Source organism: Bos javanicus, chromosome 5 (assembly GCF_032452875.1).
Source record: "Bos javanicus breed banteng chromosome 5, ARS-OSU_banteng_1.0, whole genome shotgun sequence".
NCBI classification, from domain to species: Eukaryota; Metazoa; Chordata; class Mammalia; order Artiodactyla; family Bovidae; genus Bos; species Bos javanicus.
Genome location: NC_083872.1, coordinates 76053821 through 76070200, shown reverse-complemented (window position 1 = coordinate 76070200; position 16380 = coordinate 76053821).

The following is a 16380-nucleotide window of genomic DNA, read 5'->3' as shown; positions in this document are numbered from 1 at the left end:
TTTGAATCTTCTCATTTTCTAAACAGCATCCTCTGCATCTGAGGGTTTTGTTCACATCTGCTGTCACTTCCATGACTAAGATGTCATTCATCTCTGCTGGGTTTTTTGGAGTCAGTCCTCCCCTGCCCCACATTCAGAATGTCAGAACATTCTGATTCATCTCAACTCTTCTTTTTTGGTGTGTGTGTGTGTGTGTGTGTGTTTAACGTCAAATCCAATCCCATCCCTGCCTTGGCTGACAGATCTGCCTCTTTGGAATAGAGATTGCTGGTTCTGAGTTGGCACCTCTTCAGGTCACCTGAGAGAAGAACAAGCTTATGCAGTAAAAGAAAGCATGTCTTTACCAGCCAGAAATATTCAAACAGGCTTTCAGAGGCCTGTGGTACAGAGTTTGCATCTCTGCTCCATGGTTTCCTATGAGACCTCACTAATTAGTTATGTAAAATTAGTTATGTAACCTCTTCAACTCTCACTTTACACCATTTGCAATTTTTATATCATAATGTTATTCTTACTTCTTAGTGTTATTACATGCAGTGAATGTTAGTTATTATGACTGAGCACCTACTATGTGCCACACCTGGGCTAGAAGTATTATTATCCCATTTTACAGATGGGGCTCAGAGAGGCTAGATACCTGGTCCACAGACTTGGAATGTCTATAAGATAACAAGTTGGAGAAGATCATAGCAACCCACTCCAAAACTCTTGCCTGGAGATTCCCATGGACAGAAGAACCTGGTGGGCTACAGTTCATAGGGTCACAAAGAGTCAGAAATGGCTGAAGCAACTGAGCATCCATGCATGCAAGGTAACAAGTAAACGAGAATGCATTTACCTAGAACTTCCTCTAATTGTCAACAAATATTCACAGAGCCTGCCCCAAGTGCTGCATTTTAGAATTCTGAAGTGGAGGTGCAGACCCTACTATTCTTAAAGAGCTCACCTAGAGGGCTTGTTAATGTCTGCAGACTCCAGGGGTCGCCTTTCACATGGCAGAAGGGCAATCAAGGGTCTGGAGGAAAGGATGCCTGCCTTTCTCCAATTTGCACAGAAGTGTAGCTGAGTTTGACCCTGACACTTTCGCGTTGCCAGGGCCCCTGCTGAATGCCCTCAGCCTGCACGCTGCTCTCTTCAACCAGCAGAGCCAGGTCAGGGGTGGGGAACAGGTGGTTAGCAGGGCTCTCGGCCTGTCTGGACTCTGTGGGAGTGTGGCCGGCAATTAGACTTCACCAGTGGGGAGTGCACCAGTCTGCCTGGGTCCTTGGTGGCCCTCACAACGCTTTCCTGCCCACCCTATCCACGCGGTTCATCTGCTCTTGTTGGTTCCCCTTTCCAAAATCTCTGCTCTGGAATACTGAGGTGATGACAGTCAACTAATTTACCAGCCTCCCTCAGAGATCCCACTCTTCCCCATAAAGGTCCTTCTGGTTCCTGGGAAGATCATCCCACAGATAGAATCAGGAACCACACTTGAATCAGAAATTGTACAGAATCAGGAGCTCTTGCCTGACCCCCTGGGCTTCGTGGACCACCCCCAGCCCCGGTCCCTGCTGCCAGAGAGATATTTATGAGCACATCAATGGGCCCTGCTCTGTGTCAAGCAGTCTCATGGATTAGCTCTTTTAACCCCACTCCAACAGGGAGATTTGACTATAATTGCCATCGTACAGAGGAGGAGCCCTGCGCATGTTCTGTGTGCTCTCCTGGGCCCCCAGGTCCTTCTGCACCTTCACTCCCCACCACCTCCTGCTCCTGCACGGCCTGGCAAGCAGAATAGGGGGTGGGAAAGGAAAGGACAGATTTTTCTTCCCTGGTGCCCACGTCCTCTACTGTGGCTTTGCTCTGGCCAGAGCAATGATTCATGCAGGCTCGTTTATCCTGGAGGATAGCTTTGAGGGTTCTTTGGAGCCCACATTGCTGGGAAGAGCTCACTCTGGGGTTTCCTACCCTGACAGAGACTCCTCTTGTTGGCTGTCTGGGGCACCCCACTGGTAGTGAGGACCACTTCACTGGGTCCCGCTCCCTCCTTCCCTACCCCACAGCCCTCTGGACAAAGTCCCTTCTGAGCAGCCCCTGGGCATCTTCTTCACCTGGGTCTTATGTGGGTTCCCCAGAAGTCCTGGCCAGCTCATTGCTGACGTGATTCACCCTATGCAGCCGCATCCACTGACCCCATCACCCAGCAGCCAGCCAGGCCAGCATCTCGCCTGAGGCTTTCCCAAGCAGAGGTCTCGCCCAGCCTTTGAGTTCCTTCCACCCCCAACCCCTGAATCCAGGAGACACAGCTCAAATTCTTCAAGTGGACTCCCTGAAACCCCCACTGACCCAGTCAACCTTTGGGGAGGGGAGGCACCCCAGGCAACTCCCATCATGGGGAGTGCCACAGCACCCCAACAACTGCCCCTAGAGAAAGCCTCCCTCTGCCGTTGGAAAACGGCTCCTGTTGGCATGTCTCCTGTCTCTGCTGTGGGTGGGAGGTGAGGTCTCCTATGGTTTCTAAATTAGTTCTTAACCAAGGCGGCTGAAAGAACTGCTTTAGATGGTCTAGCACCTTGTTTTGGAATGTGGGTGCAGTTAGCAGCCCTGTGAAACTGAATCAGAAACCTGGTGTTTGAAAAATAACACATAGAGAACAAACTTGTGGTTACCCGTGTGTGTGTGTGTGGTGGGGAGGGGCAATATAAGGGTAGGGGAGTGGGAGGTACAAACCGCTAGGTGTAAGATAGCCTCAAGGATGTGTTGTATAACACGAGGATTACAGCTAATATCTTGTAATAACTGTAAATGGAAAGTCACCTTTAAAATTGTATTACAATTTGTTTAAATAAAATTTTATTTTGAAGTAATTTCAGACTTGGAAAAAAGTTGCAAAAATAATACCAAGAATTCTGTTATCTAGTATGTTAACATTTTTTTACTTCACTTGCTTTTTCATTCTCTCTCCTTCTTTTCTTGTTCTCCTGAAGCATTTGGGAGTAAATTACAGAGTTCATGACCTTGCACTCACTCAAACTCTTCAGTGTGATCTGAAAATAAGGACATTCTTTTCTACAACCACAGTACAATGATCAAAGTCAGGAAATTAGCTTTGATACAATGCCATTAACTTATCTAAGAATTTCTTCAAATATTCATTTGTCTCACTAGTATCTTTTATAGAAAAAAAAAAAAGATCCAATCCAAGACGTATTGTCTTCAACTGTCACGTCTTATTTAATCTCCTTTGATGTGAAACGTCCCGCAGTCTTTCTTTGTCTCCCATTTTAAAAGAGGACAGGCTGCTTATTTTATAGAAGGGCCCTCAATCTGGGTTTATCAGATGTGTCCTCATGATATGATTCATCGGATACATCTTCAGCAGGGACACCACAGAGGTGACACTGTGTTCTCAGCGAATCATCTCAGGAGGTACACATGTCAATTTACCCCATTACTGGAGGTTTGTTGTTTGTTCAGTCACTCAGTTGTGTCCAACTCTTTGTGACCCCATAGACTGTAGCACGCCAGGTTTCCCTGTCCTTCACTATCTCCTAGAGCTTGCTCAAACTCATGTCCATTAAGTCAGTGATGCCATCCAACCATCTCATCCTCTATCGTCCCCTTCTCCTCCTGCCCTCAATCTTTGCCAGCATCAGGGTCTTTTCTAATGAGTCAGCTCATCACATCAGGTGGCCAAAGTATTGGAGCTTCAGCTTCAGCATCAGTCCTTCCAATGAATATTCAGGACTGATTTCCTTTAGGATTGATTGGTTTGACCTCCTTGCAGTCCAAGGGACTCTCAAGAGTCTTCTCCAACACCACAGTTTAAAAGTATCAGTTCTTTGGCGCTCAGCTTTATGGTCCAACTCTCATATCCATACATGGCTACTGGAAAATGACAAACACTGTTATAACAAGCAACCCAATTATGCATAAGTGTTTTCCTATTGTTGGAGGTGTATCTTCAGGGGAGATTCCCAGAGGTGGAATGGCTGCTTCCAAGGTAAGGGCATACGCAGTTTCATTTAATAGCTGTGTGATTTTTCAAGCTTTTCATGATTCAGAAATAGAGAAAAGCCACCAGAGGCAGGAGTGAGAGGGAACAGAGAAGAGGGCAGAAGACAGAATGGACAGGAACCAGCCTCCCTGGGGACTGCACCACTGCACTGGATCCCAGAAGCCTCTCTGGTACCTAGCTTACCTGGGAACTTTCAGAAGCCCCTCTTACCTCATTCTGGACTGTCAGGAAGCATTTAACAAGAGGCTTCCTGTGTGCTGTTTTGGATCTGTCATGAATCTTCTGTTCCTTATTAATTCCTGAATATTCAGGAATTAAGAGAAGTGGCAAATCTCTCCCAGGGCTGAGAAATGCATGCATTTCCTTTGTTAGCTTTTCCATACGGTGATAAGTAGCTATTTACGACTCTCTTCCTTTTTATGAGCCATATGGTAAAAGTGATTATTTAAAAGCCTCTCTCTTTGATATGGATTGCCTTATGTTTCCTTGATAATTTGTAAGTCTGGACTTTTGATCTTTATCTTTGCTGAACAAAGCTACCTTGTAAGACAGTATATATACCCACACTATTTTGAATAAAACACCCTTGTTCCATCAGAGCTTGGGTCCCCGTGTCTGTCTTTCTTTCTCTCTCTCTTTCTTTCTCTCTCTCTCAGGCTAATTCTTTGGAGCGCAGAAGCCCGTTGAGCTCACTTTCTTGCCTGGGTTTGCAAGACCCTCGCAAGAGGGGGGCCCTGTGCCTATGTGAATCAGTGCAAGCCCCGTGTCAAGGGCTTTATTGGTTTTCTATGTAAACCAAGGAATATCAGCTTCTTTCTCTCTCTCTTTTACTTTCTTATCATTGACTCCGATCACCAGGTTCCGTTCCATTAAAGGACTTCAAGTGGCACCCAGAACAGGGGCCGGGTACACGTGGCAGATTTGGACAGAGTGACTCAAGGACCTATTGAGGTTGGTAAGTACTAAGACATGGGTCAGACAGCTGGAAAGCCCCATCACTTTTCTACTTTACTTCATCACTTATTTAAAGTTCAGGGACTTTCAGTTCCGTGCCAGTGAATAGAGGCTTGCCTTCAGACAATGGTTGAATGTAACCCTTGGTTCCTTGAGGAAGGTAGTTTTGATTTAGAAATTTGGCACCGGGTCAAAGAGAATGTTGAACAAGCCACCAGACAGGGAAAAAATATTCTGATAGATTTCTGTCCCCTGTGGGTTCTCATTAAAGCTGTGATTCTGCCATTTCAAGGTAATTCTAGCCCTCCTGACATTCAGCAACAGGCAGAACACTTATTACATGAATATGAATTAGATGATGAAAACTTACAAAAGGCCCAATTATAACAACATAAAATATTTCAGAATTTTCCTACAAGCCCTGCCCTGGTTGGTCCAAGCACTCCTCCCCTGCCAATAGGCACAAATCCCAAAGTCTCTCCCTTGCTAGAACCTAATGATTCTGGCAACGACTCCCCTAAGACACCTTTTGACATTAAAACCGACAACACCTCTCTGAATAACAATAATAAGTTTTTAACACATACTCTTAATTGTAAGAATTTGCTATCTACTCACTCTCCTTCAGGCTCTCTGAATTGCTGGCTTCGCAATCACAAGTCTCTGAAGCTGATGGTTTCTCCACCTTTCCAGTTTTTAGGAATCCTGATGCTCAAGGGCACATAATACCTCAATATGAGGGTATTAACTTTTATCACATGCAACAAATTTAAAAAGCTATAACTATGTACAGCCCACATTCACCTTTTACTAAACTACTTCTAAATTCTATAACATCCTCTATTGGAAATTTTATTCCCCATGATTGGCGAGCTTTAATAAAAGCTCTCCTTAAACCAGGAGAATATCTTCAATGGATAATGTGGTTTCATGATATAGCCAGAGATCATGCTAACAGAAATGCTCAAGCTGGCAATCCCCAAAATCAAATTACTTTTGAGATGCTAACTGGTTACAGGACAATTTGTCGCTATAGAAGCTCAAATACAGTGCCCTCCTTTGTTACATAAACAATTAAAAACAGTGGCCCTTGAAACTTGGTATCGAATTACTCCTCTAGGGGAGCCTACAGGTAGCTACACTAAATATTGCAAGGACCTAAATGAAATGTATGCTGATTTTTTAGCTAGATTAGAAACTGCTATTTCCCATATTGTAATTGGAGAAGAAGCCAAAAGGCAACTAGAGAAATTACTTGCTTATGAAAATGCAAATCAGGAATGTCAAAAGGCTATAGCTCCAATTCGTGAGACAGGGACTATTATTGATTATTTGAAGGCTTATCGCAATCCAGGATCAGAAACTCAAAAGATGCAAATGCTAGCTGAAACAATGGTTGCTGCCTTAAGAAAGGGAAATGAAGGATGCTTTACATGTGGAGATAAGAAACATTTAAAAAGGGACTGCCCTAAGAAAGCTAATAGATCAGATCAGATCAGTCGCTCTGTCGAGTCCAACTCTTTGCGACCCCATGAATCGCAGCACACCTCCAAAAATCTGCCCTCGCTGCTGTAGAGGAATGCACTGGGCCAAAGATTGTAAATCTAAATTTGACATTGAAGGGAAACCTATTCCGGGAAACTTCAAGCAGGGGACCCCCCAGGTCCCCTTCAACAAAAACCAGGGGTAAATTCCATCTTCTCCCTCAAACCCTCAACATCTGGCAGTGCTGCCATCCATATACCAGCCCTAAATGACTTTCTCCTTTACTGTCAAGCAGTTCCCTCTAGAATACCTACTGGACTTTTTGGACCCCTGCCCCCACAAACCTTTGGTCTTTTACTTAGCCGATCTGGTTTGACTTCTAAAGGAATTACTGTTCACCCTGGAGTAATTGATTCAGATTATAAAGGAGAAATTCAAATTATTATGTCATCTCAGATTTTATGGCAATTCAAAAAGGGAGATAAAATTGCTCAATTACTTCTTTTACCTTACATTTCTATTAACTCCTCTAATGATATAGGGATGGGTGGATTCGGCAGTACAGATCAAAAACAGTCTTTTTGGACATCAATGGGATCTGAATTTGCCCGACTGACTAGAAATATCAAAATTAATGATAAAAGATTTTCTGATCTCCTCGACACTGGATCTAATATTACTATTATTTCCAAACATTTATGGCCCAAATCCTGGCCTGTACAAAAAATTTCTTGCCAAATTGCAGGGATTTCTCAAACCAAAGTACAAGAGGTTTATCAGAGTATTCAGATTTATCCATGTGAGGGACCAGAAGGCCAACCTGCAACATTAAGACCTTATGTGATAGATGCACCTCTTAATCTAATAGGAAGGGACTTACTTATGCAATGGCAAACTCAGTTATACATTCCACATTTTCCCTAGGGGCCACTGCTCATTTAACAAACAACATAATTATTAAAATAACTTGGAAGAATGAACGAGCCTATTCGGACAGAGCAGTGGCCCCTCACGAAAGAGAAATTACAGGCAGCTAAGAGGGATTGGGGGCAGGAGGAGAAGGGGACGACAGAGGATGAGATGGCTGGATGGCATCACCGACTCGATGGACATGAGTTTGAGTGAACTCCGGGAGTTGGTGATGGACAGGGAGGCCTGGCGTGCTGTGATTCATGGGATCACAAAGAGTCGGACACGACTGAGCGACTGAACTAACTAACTAAGGAACTTATAGATACACAACTAGAATTAAAGCATATTGAGGAATCTTGTTCTCCTTGTAACTCTCCTATTCTTGTTTTAAAAAAGAAATCTAACAAATGGCGTCTCCTAACAGACCTTAGAAAAGTTAATGCATCCATGAAACTTATGGGTGCATTACAACCAGGAATCCCATCACCTACCACTATTCCTCAAAACTGGCACATTATTATTATTGATTTATAAGATTGCTTTTTTAATATACCTTTACACCCTTTAGACTGAGAGAGATTCACTTTCTCTCTCCCTTATCCTAATCATATCGGACTTCAGAAACGGTACCAATGGACTGTACTGCCACAAGGGATGATGAATTCTCCCACCATGTGTCAGTAGTATGTAGCTAAAACTCTTGAGCCTGTGAGAAAGCAATTTCCTAACTTTCTTGTTATTCATTACATGGATGATATATTGTTTTCAGCTCCATCTATCTTAGAAACTCAACACATGTTTGATATAGCTCAACTATGCTTAAGAAAAGCACAGGCAGCTGCGACCGGCGTACTAAGCATGGCCAAGAGGAGCTACCCCACATCCGAGGTCAGGGGCAGAAGCCGGGAGGACCCCCATGCCTGAAGGGCGGCGGCCAAGAGGAGTTACCCCACGTCCGAGGTCAGGGGCAGTGGCCAAGAGTGCCAGGCTGCAACGGCACAGGAACGGCCAAGAAGAGCTACCCAAGTCCAAGGTCAGGGGTGGCGGCTGGGAGGAGCTACCCCGCGTCCGAGGTCAGGGGCGGCAGCCGAGAGGAGCAACCCCACATCCAAGGAGCGGTGGCTATGAGGGCGCAGGAGGGCCTGGAGGAGCTATCCCACGATGAAGGTCAGGAAGGGCGGCGGTGAGGAGATACCCTTCATCCAAGGTAAGCAGCAGCAGCTGTGCTTTGCTAGAGCAGCCGTGAAGATACCCCATGCCCAAGGTAAGAGAAACCCAAGTAAGACCGTAGGTGTTGCAAGAGGGCATCAGAGGGCAGACACACTGAAACCATACTCACAGAAAACTAGTCAATCTAATCACACTAGGACCACAGCCTTGTCTAACTTAATGAAACTAAGCCATGCCCATGGGGCAACCCAAGATGGGCGGGTCATGGTGGAGAGATCTGACAGAATGTGGTCCACTGGAGAAGGGAATGGCAAACCACTTCAGTATTCTTGCCTTGAGAACCCCATGAACAGTATGAAAAGGCAAAATAATAGGATACTGAAAGAGGAACTCCCCAGGTCAGTAGGTGCCCAATATGCTACTGGAGATCAGTGGAGAAATAACTCCAGAAAGAATGAAGGGATGGAGCCAAAGCAAAAACAATACCCAGCTGTGGATGTGACTGGTGATAGAAGCAAGGTCCGATGCTGTAAAGAGCAATATTGCAGAGGAACCTGGAATGTCAGGTCCATGAATCAAGGCAAATTGGAAGTGGTCAAACAAGAGATGGCAAGAGTGAACGTCGACATTCTAGGAATCAGCGAACTAAAATGGACTGGAATGGGTGAATATAACTCAGATGACCATTATATCTACTACTGTGGGCAGGAATCCCTCAGAAAAAATGGAGTGACCATCATGGTCAACAAAAGAGTTCAAAATGCAGTACTTGGATGCAATCTCAAAAATGAAAGAATGATCTCTGTTCATTTCCAAGGCAAACCATTCAATATCACAGTAATCCAAGTCTATGCCCCAACCAGTAACGCTGAAGAAGCTGAAGTTGAACAGTTCTTTGAAGACCTACAAGACCTTTTAGAACTAACACCCCCAAAAGATGTCCTTTTCATTATAGGGGACTGGAATGCAAAAGTAGGAAGTCAAGAAACACCTGGAGTAACAGGTAAATTTGGCCTTGGAATACAGAATGAAGCAGGGCAAAGACTAATAGAGTTTTGCAAAGAAAACGCACTGGTCATAGCAAACACCCTCTTCCAACAACACAAGAGAAGACTCTACACATGGACATCACCAGATGGTCAACACCGAAATCAGATTGATTATATTCTTTGCAGCCAAAAATGGAGAAGCTCTATACAGTTAACAAAAACAAGACCAGGAGCTGACTGTGGCTCAGATCATGAACTCCTTATTACTAAATTCAGACTTAAATTGAAGAAAGTAGGGAAAACCACTAGACCATTCAGGTATGACCTAAATCAAATCTCTTATGATTATACAGTGGAAGTGAGAAATAGATTTAAGGGCCTAGATCTGATAGATAGAGTGCCTGATGAACTATGGACAGAGGTTCGTGACACTCTACAGGAGACAGGGATCAAGACCATCCCCATGAAACAAAAATGCAAAAAAGCAAAATGGCTGTCTGGAGAGGCCTTACAAATAGCTGTGACAAGAAGAGAAGTGAAAAGCAAAGGAGAAAAGGAAAGATATAAGCATCTGAAATGCAGAGTTCCAAAGAATAGCAAGAAGAGATAAGAAAGCCTTCCTCAGCGATCAATGCAAAGAAATAGAGGGAAACAACAGAATGGGAAAGACTAGAGATCTCTTCAAGAAAATTAGAGATACCAAGGGAACATTTCATGCAAAGATGGGCTCGATAAAGGACAGAAATGGTATGGACCTAACAGAAGCAGAAGATATTAAGAAGAGGTGGCAAGAATACACAGAACAGCTGTACCAAAAAGATCTTCATGACCCAGATAATCACGATGGTGTGATCACTGACCTAGACACAGGCATCCTGGAATATGAAGTCGAGTGGGCCTTAGAAAGCATCACTACGAACAAAGCTAGTGGAGGTGATGGAATTCCAGTTGAGCTATTCCAAATCCTGAAAGATGATGCTGTGAAAGTGCTGCACTCAATATGCCAGCAAATTTGGAAAACTCAGCAGTGGCCACAAGACTGGAAAGGGTCAGTTTTCATTCCAATCCCAAAGAAAGGCAACGCCAAACAATGCTCAAACTACTGCACAATTGTACTCATCTCACACGCTAGTAAAGAAATGCTCAAAATTCTCCAAGCCAAGCTTCAGCAATACATGAACCATGAACTTCCTGATGTTCCAGCTGGTTTTAGAAAAGGCAGAGGAACAAGAGATCAAATTGCCAACATCCACTGGATCATGGAAAAAGCAAGAGAGTTCCAGAAAAACATCTATTTCTGCTTTATTGACTATGCCAAAGCCTTTGACTGTGTGGATCACAATAAACTGTGGGAAATTCTGAAAGAGATGGGAATACCACACCACCTGACCTGCCTCTTGAGAAATCTGTATGCAGATCAGGAAGCAACAGTTAGAACTGGACATGGAACAACAGACTGGTTCAAAATAGGAAAAGGAGTACGTCAAGGCTGTATATTGTCACCCTGCTTATTTAACTTATATGCAGAGTACATCATGAGAAACGCTGGGCTGGAAGAAACACAAGCTGGAATCAAGATTGCTGGGAGAAATATCAATAACCTCAGATATGCAGATGACACCACCCTTATGGCAGAAAGTGAAGAGGAACTCAAAAGCCTCTTGATGAAAGTGAAAGTGGAGAGTGAAAAAGTTGGCTTAAAGCTCAACATTCAGAAAACGAAGATCATGGCACCCGGTCCCATCACTTCATGGGAAATAGACGGGGAAACAGTGGAAACAGTTTCAGACTTTATTTTTCTGGGCTCCAAAATCATTATAGATGGTGACTGTAGCCATGAAATTAAAAGATGCCTACTCCTTGGAAGGAAAGTTATGACCAACCTAGATAGCATATTGAAAAGCAGAGACATTACTTTGCCAACAAAGGTCCGTCTAGTCAAGGCTTTTCCAGTAGTCATGTATGGATGTGAGAATTGGACTGTGAAGAAGGCTGAACACCGAGGAATTGATGCTTTTGAACTGTGGTGTTGGAGAAGACTCTTGAGAGTCCCTTGGACTGCAAGGAGATCCAACCAGTCCATACTGAAGGAGGTCAGCCCTGGGATTTCTGTGGAAGGAATGATGCTAAAGCTGAAACTCCAGTACTTTGGTCAAACATGTGAAGAGTTGACTCATTGGAAAAGACTCTGATGCTGGGAGGGATTGGGGGCAGGAGGAGAAGGGGATGACAGAGGATGAGATGGATGGATGGCATCACCGACTCGATGGACGTGAGTCTGAGTGAACTCCGGGAGTTGGTGATGGACAGGGAGGCCTGGCTGCTGCGATTCATGGGGTCGCAAAGAGTCGGACACGACTGAGCGACTGAACTGAACTGAACGAACTGAATGCTTAAGAAACTCTGGATTAATCATTGCCCCTGAAAAAAATCAAACCTCTACACTTTACCATTACTTGGGGTTTGTTGTTAATAGACAGCGTATTATTCCTCAACTAACTCAGATCCGTACTGATAAATTATCAACCTTAAATCATTTTCAAAAGCTCTTAGGTGATATAAATTGGATTAGACCTTCTTTATGCATTGCTAATTATCAAATGAATAACCTATTTAATACTTTAAAAGGAGATACTGATTTAAATAGACCTCATTCACTTTCTCAAGAGGCACGAGAAGAACTCTATTTAGTGCAAAATAAATTACAAAAACAATTTCTTACTCACATCAAACTAGATTTACCTCTAGAATTATTTATACTCCCCTCTCTTCATTCTCTTACGGGACTTCTTGCCCAACATGAACACCCAATTGAATGGATCTATACCCGTTTTAGGGGAATAAAGTCACTTATACCCTACCTTGATTTAATTGCTCTAATCATTTTCAGTGGAAGAAATAGGACTAAAACTCTAATTGGCTCTGATCCTCATAAAATTTTAATACCTATCAATAAATCTCAATTTGAGAACGCATTACAAACTTCTACTGATTTCCAAATAGCTTTTCTGGAATATTTTGGAGAAATTTCATTTCATTATCCTTCTGGTAAGCTGTGGAATTTCTTCAAAAATACTGAATTTATTATTTCTCGCATTATCAGCTCACAGCCTATACCACAAGCTGAGGTTTTTTATATACATGGGACTAAAAACGCCAAAGCTTCATTCTGGTCTCTTAAGGAACATAAAGTCTTTTATACTGAATTTCATTCTGCTGGACAAAATGAACTATATGCTCTTGGCATGCTGCGATTCATGCGATCGCAAAGAGTCAGACACGACTGAGCAACTGAACTGAACTGAACTGATTCAAGATATTTGCCTACATCCTTACCCCATTAATATAGTCTCTGACTCTATGTATTCAGTTTTTGTATTAAAAAATATAGAAACCTCCACCATAAACTCTGATCCACCTATTAGTCAACAACTCTTTTTCGAACTACAATCTGTTGTTAGAAACCACAATTGTCCCATTTATATTACACATATTCAAGCACATTCTTGCCTTCCCGGCCCCATGACTCATGGTAACGAGCAGGCTGATAAACTGGTTTCCTTTGCCACTCCATAGGAACAGCATGCTCTGTTGCATAACAATACTGGTTCCCTACACTAGCTATGGAAAATCCCATATCGTCAGGCTAAAGAAATTATTAGTAATCGCTCTACTTGTAGACCCCTACATCTTTGACCCATTGCACAAGGTATTAATCCTCACGGTTTGCAACCTAATGAACTATGGCAAATGGGTGTAACTCATTGCCCTGAACTTTCTCCATTTTCTTTCTTGCATGTCTGTATCGACACTAATTCTTCTCTTATTTGGGCCACACCTCTTTGCAGTGAGGCTACACAACACGTTATAACTCACTTTTTAGCTTGTTTTGCTGTAATGGGAACTCCTAGTTCTATAAAAACATACAATGGCCCTGCCTATATTTCTAGACACTTTAAACAATTTTTACAATCTTTTTCTATTAAACATATTACAGGTATTCCTTATAATCCATGGCACAAGGCATAGTCGAACAAGCATATCACACACTAAAGTTGTTGCAAATAAAAAAATTTAAAAAGGGGAATACACAGGAACACTACTGTCTTCCTTATCTAAAGCAGACTTTACTAGATTCCAACATAAGATATTTTCTAAACCTATAACTATTATTAATACAGCTTAATTTGTTTTAAATTTTTTAAACTTACCACAGGAAGATATCTTAACAAGAGCAGAAAAGCATTTTGAGGAATTGAAGGACACTTCTCTTCCTCTGCCCATTTGGTACCAAGATAGTTTAACAAAACAATGGAAATCTGGGAAACTAATCTTACAGGGAAAGGGGTATGCTTGTATTTCCCCAGATAGATCCAACGAACTCACATGGCTTCCTCTTTGGAAGATTCGACCCAAGGGAGCCCCCAGCCTTCAAAATAGAGGCAAAACAACAAAAACCCCAGTAGGAAGAAATTCCAATATGGGTCATGGCGTCTCTAAAGATCTCCGGGAAGCCCCGCCCTCAGCAGCATCAACCTTATGATCTTATGATCTCCCCACTTGGGGACAAATAAAAACCCTTACTAATCGAGCTGAAAATTTGGTCTCTCAACAGAGAATGCCTCGGAATCCTGAATACATTCTCCTGGCAATGCTCAGTCTGCTTGCCTGTGCCTCCCCCGTTTGAGCTCTAACTAATCATACTTACTGGGCTTACATACCCCACCCCCTCTACTACAGGTGGTCAAATGGACGGAGAGAGGACCAATCGTTTCAACCAATGACTCTATATATATGCCTTCTCCCTGGAGCACTGAAGGGGCCTCACATCCTGAAGAAGAAGGAAAACTAATTAATATTTCTCTAGGTTATGAAGTCCTTCCTTTGTGCATGGGCCCAGCAGAATTATGCATAAACGTTAGCCAACAAACTTGGGCTTTCACCCTGCCTCCCAAAAAGGATTTTCAGATATTGCTTGGATTATTTACTGCCCTTTCTTTGTCTGTGAACCATGTTTATACTACTGAGACTTTAGGGAAAGAGTTAGGGAAAAAACAAACACCATGCAAAGGATTTACTTATTAGAACTTTACATATGCTCCTGTTCGTTGGGACAAATGTCAAGCCAAATCAGGAAAATTAATGTTTGTGGCTAATCATACAATTGTTGATTGCGGACCCCATGGTATGTGGTTATCTAACTGCTCAGGTGATATTAACAGCACTGTGTGTGACTATGCTACTCAAGTGACATGGAAGGTCACTGACACTTCGATGGAGCATTACCATGACAAAGGACTTCTTTGGTGGATTAGCCCCACCTCGTCCTAGAATCGTCCTCGATAAACAGAGTGGGCCTGAACAATGGGACATCTGGAAACTTGCTGTGAGCACAGAAGAACTTGGTACTTGGACAGGACATTTCACAGGGACCAGTTGTGGTCATAGTAACTATTTCTTTCGCTATAATCAGTCATATTTTATACAGGCGTGTGTCCCACTTCCTTTTGTTATAGCCATAGGAAATTTACAATTTAATAAGACTTTACGTTCTGTTACTTGTATTAATTGCAAACTATATACTTGTCTTAACTCCTCTATTTCTTTAAGAAATGATTCCTTTTTGATTCTTCGATCTCAACGTAATTTGTGGTTACCAATAAATCTCCAATGACCCTTGGAAGAAGGTCCTATGGCTGGACTTGCTTCCAGATTACTTACTAAACTGCTCCAATGATCTAAACAATTCATTGGATGGCTGATTCTTGGCATTTTGGGGTTAATAGCTATTTGCACCACTGCTGCTGTTGCAAGTGCTGCTTTACATACCTCAGTTCAAACACATAATTTTATCCAAAATTGGACTGAAGATGCTCATAATATGTGGGCTACTCAGGCTCAGGTAGATGAGGATATTCAAGAGGAAATACAGGAACTAAAAACAGCCATCAAATGGGTCAGAGATCAATTAATAGATTTGCAAAAACAAGTGATACTAAAATGTGATTGGAATTCTACTCAATTTTGTATTACTCCTGTTCAATTCAATCATAGTGCCTACAACTGGGAACAAATCAAATTTCATTTACAAAACATACATGATAATGCCTCTCTAGATGTACAATTACTGCAAAAGGAAATCTTTGAAACCTTTTCTAAATGTCTGCCCTCTTCCACTAATTTGGAAACTTTAGCTGAACAACTAGCTGATCAATTATCTGGGCTAGACCCACGAGGATGGTTTCAGTGTATTACCCACAGTATCAGGTCTGGAACTGTAACTTTGGTGATTGTCTTGGTAATTATATTTGTTGTTTATTGTTACCTCTCTATAAAGTTGGTTAATACTGCTGCTGCTGCTGCTAAGTCACTTCAGTCGTGTCCGACTCTGTGCAACCCCATAGACGGCAGCCCACCAGGCTCCGCTGTCCCTGGGATTCTCCAGGCAAGAACACTGGAGTGGGGTGCCATTTCCTTCTCCAATGCGTGAAACTGAAGTTGCTCAGTCGTGTCCGACTCTTAGCGACCCCATGGACTGCAGCCTACCAGGCTCCTCCATCCATGGTTAATACTAAACAAACTCAATTGGTCAAGATCTTTTTTACAAATATAATAAAATAGGGGGAATTGTCAAGAAGCATTTAACAGGAGGCTTCCTGTGTGCTATTTTGGATCTGTCATGAATCCTCTGTTCCTTATTAATTTCTGAATATTCAGGAATTAAGAGAAGTGGCAAATCTCTCCCAGGGCTGAGAAATGCATGCATTTCCTTCGTTAGTTTTTCCATACAGTGATAAGTAACTATTTACGGCCCTCTTCCTTTTTATGAACCATAAAGTAAAAGTGATTATTTACAACCCTCTCTCTTTG